The following is a 10509-nucleotide window of genomic DNA, read 5'->3' as shown; positions in this document are numbered from 1 at the left end:
AGTCTTCTCTTTTGTGTAATTGTTTTCAGAAAATACCCTCACAAAATCCAGATCTAATTAAGTTGAAAACAAGATTAATATCATACATAACCCTTAACATTTAGTATGGTGATCATCTGCCATAAATGACATTTACTCCTCATTGGTGGTAATTTTTAGTTGCTTTTTTATTTTATTATTTGTGGATGTTTATATTGCTTAATCTTTGTCACAATGTTTCATCATTTCTTTTTAAAGAAAAAAGACTTTTTGTTATCATATGCTCGCTTCATTCAACCATTTCTATTGTACTCCAAGCACTTCTCAGAGTGTGAATTCATTTCATTTAGGACAGCAAAGGATTCCCAAAGCACAAAAAGAAGAAGCTGAGGGTGGGTTTTATTTTTAGTTCCCTCCCTTCTTACTAACTGGAAACCTCCTTCAGAAATGTGATCATCATATTTATGAAGCAAAGCATTTCAATTGTACTCCAATGAAGTCAGATTTTGCCTTTTAAGGAAAAAACATTTTAAACTTGTATTGAAAATATATTTTTATACAAAATTTATGATTATGGTTCCCATCCCCCAACTTCCTCCAGATTCTCCTCACTCCTCCCCCATCCATCTCCACACACTTTCTTTCTTCCTTCCATTACAATATAGATAGGCATCTAAAACAAATGAATAATAATAATTTTAAAATAAGATAAAATAAAAACAAACAAACCAGATTGGGACAAAACAAACAGGAAAAAAGAGCCAAAGAAAAAGCAAAAGAAATGCATATAGAGGTAGAGATACGCATACTTGCACATACAGAGACCCCCCTCCCATGTTATAGTTTGTATATGCTCAGCCTAGGGAGTAGCACTGTTAGAAGGTGTGGCCCGATTGGAGAGGGTGTAGCCTTGTTGAAGTGGGTGTGTCACTGTGTGGGGGGGCTTTTAAGACCCTCATCCTAGCTTCCTGGAAGCCACTATTCTGCCAGCAGCCTTCAGAGGAAGATGTAGAACTCTCAGCTCCTCCTGCCCCATTCCTGCCTGGATGCCACCATGTTCCTGCCTTGATGATAATGGACTGAACCTCTGAACCTGTATGCTAGCCCCAATTAAATGTTGTTCTTATAAGAGTTACCTTCAGCATGATGTCTCTTCACAGCATTAAAACCCTAAGACAGCCCATAAAAATAAAATCAGAAAACATAATACATAAGCAAAAATGTGTAAGGTTAAAAGAAAATCTCCAAAGAAAACATCGTGAGAAAAAAGTACCATTGAATTTGCTTTGTGTTCACCATCTACTGCTATGTATATGGCCTGCCCTTCAGTGTGCTTTCTGTCTTAGCCAGTGCTCTTTCATGTTGCTGTGAAGAGGCACCATGACCAGGGAAACTCTTATAAAAGAAGCATTTAAATTGTGGGCTTGTTTACACTTTCAGAGGCTTAACCCATGATCATTATGGTGAGTAGCATGGCAGCACACAGGCAGACATGGAGCTGGAGCAGTAGCTGAGAGCTACATCCTGATTCACAAGTAGAGTTGGGGGTGTGGGACTCAGCCTGGCATGGGGTTTTGAAAGCCCAAAGCTGACCCTTCCAGTGAAACACTTCCTCTAACCAGACCACACCTTCTAATCCTTCTAATCCTTTCTAAGAGTTCTACTCTACTGTGATAAATCATTCAATTATATGAGCCTATGGGAGCCATTCCTATTCAAACCACCATAGTTTGCATACCCAGTGAGGCTCCATTGGGGAAAACTAATTTTTTCTTTGCAAATGATTGTCAATGGGAGGTAGAGTCTAGGTTAGGGATGGGGCTTGTGTCCATTTCCACTCAGACCCCAATCTGGCTCAGACATGTGGAGACTCTGTGCATGCTCCTTCCATCTCTATGAGTTTGCATATATGTCAATCCTGTTCTTGCTAGAAAGACTTCTTTCCTTGGTGTCTGCCATCCCCTCTGGCTCTTAGAACCTTTCCACCCCCTCTTCTGCAGTGTTCTCTTTAGCCCTAAGAGGAGGAAATTGATGGAGATATCCCATTTAGGACTGAGTGTTCTAAGGTCTCTCACTTTGTGCACATAATCCAGTTGTGTAATTCTCTATTTATTCCAAACTACTAAAGGAAGAAGCTTCTCTGATGATGGTCAAACAAGAAACTGATCTGTGAGTCTAGCAGAATGCCATTAAGAGTAATTTTTGATATGTTCCTTTAACAGAACAGTAGTGTAAGGTTTTCCCCTAGGTCCCTGGCCTATCTAGTCTCAGATGCTTAGACAACAAGGAGTGTTAGCTTTGGGTTCCATCTAATGAAGTAGACCTTAATTACAATCAGAGATTTGTTGGTTACTTCCACAACTTTTGTGCCACTGTGACACCAGCACAACTTGTAGGCAGGTCACCATTTTAGATCAAAAGGCTTGTAGCTGGATTGATGGTTACCTTTCTTTGTTGGAAGCATACAGATTGCCTTCTAGTACTATGAAGACTAGTCAGGAAGGATGAAGTTTCTAGGTACACATCAGCTCAATTTCTTCATGTTCAATGAGATGTATATGTTGTATTTAGCAATATGGCCTTACCGTCAGTTTATGGAGAACAATCAATAGCCTTGACAACAGTCTGAGTTGCTTGGAAGTTCCTATATTGACCCTTTGGCCAATAACATTTATATGTAACCTATTTCTGGTATTAGAGATTTTATTTGGTGATGACAGATGACCATTTGGGACTCCATTGTCCCCATTATTTACCCATTCCTTTTAGATCTTCATATGTGCATGTTTTTAGAAAGCTTCTACTGCATTTGGTTTCCATATGACTCATCAAATGGACCGTAGTTTTAGCTGTCCCTCCCTTTATTCCCATCTCCATTCTTCTCTCCTCTTCCCATTTGATCTTTCTGTTCTAGCTGCTCCCTCAACCTGAGTCCATCTATTGCTATCTATTCTGTTTCCTCTTCTTAAGGAGATTCTGTTCTTCCCCAGTAGTCCCTTACTCTACACTTAGCCTCTGTGGGTATAAGAATTATAGTTGACTATGCCGGGGCCTAGCAAACACAGAAGTGGATGCTCACAGTCAGCTATTGGATGTATCACAGGGCTCCCAATGGAGAAGCTAGAGAAAGTACCCAAGGAGCTAAAGGGATCTGCAACCCTATAGTTGGAACAACATGATGAACTAACCAGTACCCCGGAGCTCTTGTCTCTAGCTGCATATGTATCGAAAGATGGCCTAGTCGGCCATCACTGGAAAGAGAGGCCCATTGGACTTGCAAACTTTATATGCCCCAATATAGGGGAATGCCAGGGCCAAAAGAATGGGAATGGGTGGGTAGGGAAGGGGGGGGTATGGGGGACTTTTGGGATAGCATTGGAAATGTAATTGAGGAAAATATGTAATAAAAAATATTAAAAATTTAAAAAAAAACAAACATATTTCTCTGGTTCTATGCATTTACTTGTGAATTTCATAATTTTGGTGTTTTTTACAGCTGAGTAATACTAGATTATGCAAATATAGCATATTTTATTTATCCATTCATCCTTTGATGGACAGTTAGGCTGTTTCCAATTTCTTCCTATTATTAATAAGCAGCAATAAACATGGTTAAGCAAGTAACTTTGTGATTGTATAAGCATCTTTTGTGTATATGCCCAAGTCATAAAACAGGATCTTGGAGTAAATTGATTCCCTGCTTTCTGAAGAACAACCATACTGATTTCCATAATGGCTGCATGAGTTTGCATTCCCACCAGCAATGGATAAGTATCCCTATTATCCCGTATCCTTGACAGAATGAGCTATTTATTGATTTGGGCCATTGTGGCTGGTGTAAGATGAAATCTTAAAGTAGTTTTGATTTGCATTTCCCTAATGACTAATGGTGTAGAGCATTTCTTTAAGTGTTTCCCAGCCATTTGTGTTCCCTCTTTTGCGACCTCCCTTTAGATCTTTACCCCACTGTTAATTGTATTGTTTTCTTGATGTCCAGTTTTTAAGGTATATAGAGATAGAGATAGAGATAGAGATAGAGATAGAGATAGAGATAGAGATAGAGATAGAGATAGAGATAGAGATAGAGATAGAGATAGAGATAGAGATAGATATTAGCCCTCTATTAGATGTGTATGTGGTAAAAAAAAAAAATCTTTTCCCATTCTGTAACCTGCTGTCTTCAGTATGGTGTCCTCTGCCATACTGAAGATTTTCTGTTTATCTTGGTGACTGTGCTATTAGAGTACTATTCAAAAAGGCTTTTCCTATGCCAATGCATTCAAGACTATCCCCCACCTTCTTTTCTATTAGACTCAGTGCATCTACTTTTATGATCATGTCTTTGAACCATTTGCAGTTAAGGTTTGTGTGGGGTGATAAGTATGAATCTATTTGAATCCATTTGTATTATTTTACATGCAGTCATTCAGTTTGACCAGCACAAGTTGTTGGAGATGCTGTCTTTTTGTTGGGGGAGGTGTATGTATTGTTGGTTTCTTTATCAAAAAATCAGGTATCCATGGGTGCTTGGATTTATGTCTCAGTCTTCAATTCCATTGCATGGATCAACATGCCTATTTTTTTGAAGGAGTCAAAATGTCTTTATTTACAGATAATATGAAAGTAAACATAACTGACCCTAAAAATTCCACTGGGAATTCCTACAGCTGATAAATATTTTCAGCAAAGTAGCAGGATACAAATTTAATACACACACTTCAGTAGACTTTGTATATGCAAATGAGAAATGAATTTTAAAAGAAGTCATACAAACAACATCTTTTACAATAGCCTTAAAAACATAAGACATAGTGGTGTAACTCTAACCTAACAAGCAAAAGACTTGTATACTAAAAACTTTAAGACATTGAAGAAAAAAAATTGAAGAAGATACTAGAAGATGGAAAGACCTCCTATACCCATGGATCAGTCAGATAAATATAGTAAAAATGGCAGCATACACAGGACTCATCCTGATGGGGTCCTAGTGCTGAGACTGAAAGTGGACATGAGCCCTGCCCCCTCTCCTAGAAGTTACCTCTAATTGATAACCATTCACAAAGGGAAAATTAGGTTTCTCCATCAGAGTCTTACTAAGAACACAAACCACTCCTAAGGCTCTGCCCCATGCCCAACAGTAGATGGCCAACACAAAACTGACTCAAAAGTATTTTCTAAGGTTTTTTTTTTTTTTTTAGTATTATAATGCTTTGTCTGGAGTTTCTCTCTCTCTCTCTCTCTCTCTCTCTCTCTCTCTCTCTCTCTCTCTCTCTCTCTCTCTCTCTCTCTCCTTCCCTCTCTCCCTCCCTCCCTTCTTTCCTTTCTTTCTTTCTTTGTTTTTTAGAGGCCTAGGCCTCCCAACCCAGGGAGGTACTCACTGTGCATTTATTGAATAAACAACATAAAAAAAGGTAGCCATTGCTCTCACTACATGAAGAGAGCTGGAAAGAGAGAAGATTCTAGGTCAACGTGGGTTTGGGTCATTTAAAACCCACATTCAAAGCATATGGCTGGTGATGGTGTCACATGGGTGGGCCTGTTGCTGGACCAGTTCCTCCCTTTGTCTTCCAACCAGTTGCCTTGCAACCATGGCTTATACCTGAGGGATGGGGTAGGAGGCACAGGCAACCAGGCCACACATGTTCTTTACACGCTCAATGAGGAAGTACCCATCATTCCCCCACTGGGAGCCCCAAGAAATTTTTCACAGTCCAGTAGATTAATCCATTCTGTTCTCCATAGCCAGCACCCAGGACTGCATGGTGTACTTTATCTGGAGTTTTATGACAGGATGTACTGGAGTAGATGCCACTTTTATATATCATAAAATCTTCAGTCACCTAAAAGGCAAAGCTCACAGGGTTGTATAGAGCCATAGCCTCTACCACTGCAACCTCATCATTGAGTGTGCTGTTGACAACATTCTTGATGAATGCAACAGCTTTTTTTGGGGGGGGGCTTGCATTTGCACTGACCATTCTTGCCTATGGAAGGGTAGCTGCCTTCTCGATGATGCCCTTGGTGTACAGGATGTACTCGAAGGTCTGGCTGGGGAGACCTCCTTCACAGCCATGATTGTCCTGGGCACAATCCACCAGCTGCTGTTCAGCCAAAGACAGAATTTTCCCACTGGCAATAGCCACAGCCGACCCTAGGGCCTCCGTGATGGAAAAAGTCCAGCAGCTGCCACAGGCCCTCTGATTTTTCACTGCTAAAACAACACTTCCTTTCTTCAGACATTCCACGGAGGCAGGGTAGGGGCCAGTACCACGGAGACAGTTACTTTTGGTGGCTGAGCAGTTCTGAGGCTCTGACCAGAAATATTTGTGTTTTACTTCAGCAAAGCTCATATCTGAAAATCAATGCCATTTTAAACGTGTGGTTCCTCTGGTTGTGGGCATGAATCTTCCTCCATTTGTTGGCAAACATCTGCAGCCTATGGTTTTACTCCTCCAAGCTGTACGTCTTTTGATGCTGTTTCATCCAAGACTTAAAGTGATTTTTTTTCTGTGGCGTTGACTGTCAGCTCAGCGTTGGCCTGCATTCTCAGCAGCCAGGCCCTGTCCAGAGCGGTGGCAGCACAGCGCACATTGCTGTGCTTACTGCCTGGTCCCAGCGAGTGCCCTCTGAGCACCTTTTCTTCCTTCCTTCCTTCCTTCCTTCCTTCTTTCCTTCCTTCCTTCCTTCCTTCCTATCTTTCTTTTTTCTCTTTATTTCTATTTATTTATTTATTTATTTATTTTACCTTGGAGGTCTTTTGCTTATGTATTATGAATTCTAATTTTCGTTTTAAGGGATTTATGAATCCCTTAATGCCAGTGCATGTGTGTGTGTGTGTGTGTGTGTGTGTGTATGTGTGTGCGTGTGCATGTGTGTGTGTGTGTTCTAGATCTATTTGTGTTTCTTGTGCTTTTTATTTGGCTCTTTGGTTTTTTTGTTGTTGTTGTTGTTGTTGTTTGTGTTTTTGTCCCGTTCACTTTTGGTTGCTGTCATTTTATCTTATTTTATTTTATTTTTTTCCAGATGCCTGTTTGTTTTCTGAATCTTCGAGATTAGAAAACACAAGACCATCTTAATATTTAAAATCAACCAGATGACACAACAAGATGACACAACAACTGGGCGTGGAATCTATTATCCTAAGCTCATCAGCTATCCTGTGTTAGAATTCTCCAGGTGGCTGAGGCCACTATGGGGCCTAACCTGAACTAGCCGAGCTACATGGTGCCTGTCTCCTCTCTCTCCCTGGCCGAAAAGCAACATGCCTATTTTTATGCTGCTTTTATTACTATACCATGTGGTTTTTATTACTATAGCTCTGGAGTACAGCTAGGAATTGCAAATGATGATACCACCAGCACTTCTTTCATTATCCAGGATTGTCCTGATTTATTTTTTATTTTTTATTTGTGTGTGTGTGTGTGTGTGTGTGTGTTTCCATGTAAGCTGGAAATTGTCCTTTCAAATTCACTGAAAAATTGTGTTGGAAATGTGTTGGAATCTTGATGCATTCAATATATAGGTTGATGTTTGTAGGATGGTCATTTTTGCAATGTTAATCCTACTGGTCCATGAGCATGGGAGATCTTTCCATCTTCTGAGGTCTTCTTCAATTTTTTTTCTTCTTCAATTTCTTTCTCAATCCATTCATCATTTGTATATATGAAGGCTACTGGGTTTTTTTTTTTTTTGGGGGGGGGGTTAACTTTGTATCAAGCTACTTTGCTGGGAGTATTTATCAGCTGTAGGAGTTCATCAGTTAATTTTTAGGATCATTTATGTGCACTATCATATCATCTGCAAATAAAGACATTTTGACTTCTTTTCTAATTTGTATTCCCTTGATCTCCTTCAGTTATCTTATTACTTTAGCTAAGATTTCAAGTACTGTATTGAATAGCTATGTACAGAATGGACAACCTTGGCTTGTTCCTGCTTTTTACATAGAATTGCTTTGACTTTCTCTCCATTTAATTTGATGTTGTCTATAGGCTTGCTCAAACTGCCTTGTTATGTTGAGGTATGCCCCTTGTATTCCTGATCTCTATAGGACTTTTTTTTTTTTTTTTTTTTTTTGGTTTTTCGAGACAGGGTTTCTCTGTGTAGCCCTGGCTGTCCTGGAACTCACTCTGTAGACCAGGCTGGCCTCGAACTCAGAAATCCACCTGCCTCTGCCTCCTGAGTGCTGGGATTAAAGGTGTGCACCACCACAGCTGGCTCTATAGGACTTTTATTATGAAGAGGTATTGGATTTTTGTCACAAGCCTTTCTGCATCTAATGAGATGATTATGTAGGGTTTTATTTTTCTTTGAGTTTTTTAAAATGGTAAGTTACATTTATCAACTTACATATGTTGAACCATCCCTGAGTCTCGAGGATGAAGTCTACTTAATCCTGGTAGACAATGTTTTTGGTGTGTTCTTCTATTTGGCTTACAAGTACTTTATTGAGAAATTTTGTATGTATGTTCATAAGGGAAATTGGTCTGTAATTCTCTTTCTTTGTTGGGTTTTTATGTGGTTTATGTATCAGGATAATTGTGGCCTCATAAAAAGAATTAGGCAATGTTCCTTCTGCTTCTATTTTGAGGAATAATTTAAGAACTATTGGCATTAATTCTTCTTTGAAAATCTTGTAGAATTCTAAATTAGATCTGTCTAGCCTTGAAATTTGGGGGTGGCAGACTTTTTTTTTAACTTGAGGCACACCCCATGGGAGAGAGCCAACCCCTGGCACTATTAATGATTGCTATGCTTAGATACAGGAGCCTAGCACAATTGTCTTCTGAGAGGCTTCATCCAGTAGTAGATGAAACAGATGTAGATAACCACAGCCAAACACTAGGGAGAGCTCAAGGAAACTTGTGGAGGAGTGGGAGGGGAAGGACTCAGGGAGCCAGAGGGGTCAAGGATACTGTAAGAAGACCTACAGAGTCAACTAACCTGGGCCCTTGTGGGGTTCACAGAGACTGAGCCATCAACCAAATAAGATGCATGGACTGGATCTAGGACCCCTACAGATAGGTAGCAGATGAGCAGCTTGGCTTTTATGTGGGGCCCCCAGGGCTGTCTCTGACTTGGACTCTTTTGCCTGCCTGTGGACATCTTTCCTCTAGCTGTGCTGCCTTGTCTGATCAGACTTGATGTGCCAGAACAGGTTGGAACCCAGCGGGATGGGGAGAGAAGAGGAGAAGGTAGAACTGGGAGGAGAGGATGGAGGGGGGCTGCAATAGCAATGTAAAGTGAATAAATAAATTAGTGAACAAAATACAGCTGAAGATTCACTCAAAATTTTGTGCTTAATTTGAAGTAATGCAGAAATTAATTCATGTAATAAAACACCAAGCTCATAATTTTTCTGTCAACAGGCTTTTGACAGCAAAGATATTATTTTACCAATATCTGATTTAAATAATTTATAACAATGTTAATACAAAGAAAGTTTTGGAAGAAACTGGCCCAGCTGCCTCAGCAGCCTGTTCTGAGGGACTGCGGTTCTGCTCCCGCTCCTGTGTCCTTACAAAAGAGAACCAAAAGCAGTGCTTCTCAAAGCTGTGTATGACGTGTTAGTTTCTTCCAGAGTTTCAGTGTTGAGTGATTCATGACCTTTACAGTCAACTGGTTGTGGAATGCTCAGCAAAAGGCAGCAGAGCTTTTGTCAAAGAACAAGAGTATTTTTGCCATGTCTACATCCGGAGTGACAGTTTTGCAGGTGTGGTCACTGCTGACAGTGAATACCCTTCCAGAGTGGCTTTTACCTTGCTGGAAAAGGTACTAGATGAACTCTCCAAGCAGGTCGATAGAATAGACTGGCCTATAGGATCCCCTGCTACAAGATACCAGAACCCCCTGAGAATCTGATCCCATGAGTAAAGTCCAGGCTGAACTGGAAGAGAGCAAAAGCATTCTGCATAGCACCATGGAGTCTTTGTTAGAGTGAAGTGAGAAGCTTGATGCCTTGGTATCCAGATCAGAAGTACTGGGAACACAGTTGAAAGCCTTCTATAAGAATGCTCGGAAAGAAACTCATGCTGTGCAATCATGTGAATCAGTAGCCCACAGAGGCAGGCACTGTATCATCATGTCACATCAGCCCCTGGAGACAAGTGATGCCCTAGAAGAGGATTTGGAGCCAAGCAGACTGGCTGCTTTTATTTTGAAGTTCCCAAGAGGAATGGAGATGATTTAAGAGTGGGAACATTGAAGTTCATATGTGTGGTTGTGACTTTGAGAAAGAATTTGAGGTCCTCAAAGATGTAATGTTGGGAAAATGAAACCATAAACTCTAAGTGGCTCTTATAGGTGCTGAAGAGCATATTCTCAGCTAACCCTGGAAGGCTGTATGGGAGGGAGTCTTTTTCCTAATCCTTGGTATGACTTAGGATTTCATTTGTGCATTAACAATATTAACTATCTAGTGAATGGAGTGGGATGAGGGTCTTGTATGAGAGGGTTGGGGTAGGCAGAGTTTGAACACTCCAGCATTCTACTACCTTGCACTGTGGGGGCTGGGGGAAGGTGACCATGGCC

General features: G+C 40.5%; 2 pseudogenes; one reads left to right on the top strand and one right to left on the bottom strand.

Moving 5' to 3' along the window:
• Nucleotides 1-5572: 5572 nt before the first annotated feature.
• Nucleotides 5573-6532, bottom strand: LOC110286251 (pro-cathepsin H pseudogene; annotated as a pseudogene).
• A 2437-nt stretch (nucleotides 6533-8969) lies between these two features.
• LOC110286252 (synaptobrevin homolog YKT6 pseudogene) lies at nucleotides 8970-10026 on the top strand (annotated as a pseudogene).
• Nucleotides 10027-10509: the final 483 nt, after the last annotated feature.

This window comes from Mus caroli, unplaced genomic scaffold, assembly GCF_978045245.1.
Source record: "Mus caroli unplaced genomic scaffold, Mus_caroli_1 scaffold_5, whole genome shotgun sequence".
Lineage (NCBI taxonomy): Eukaryota > Metazoa > Chordata > Mammalia > Rodentia > Muridae > Mus > Mus caroli.
The sequence above is the reverse complement of the archived record's forward strand: the minus strand, read 5'-3'. Positions and strand labels throughout refer to the sequence as shown.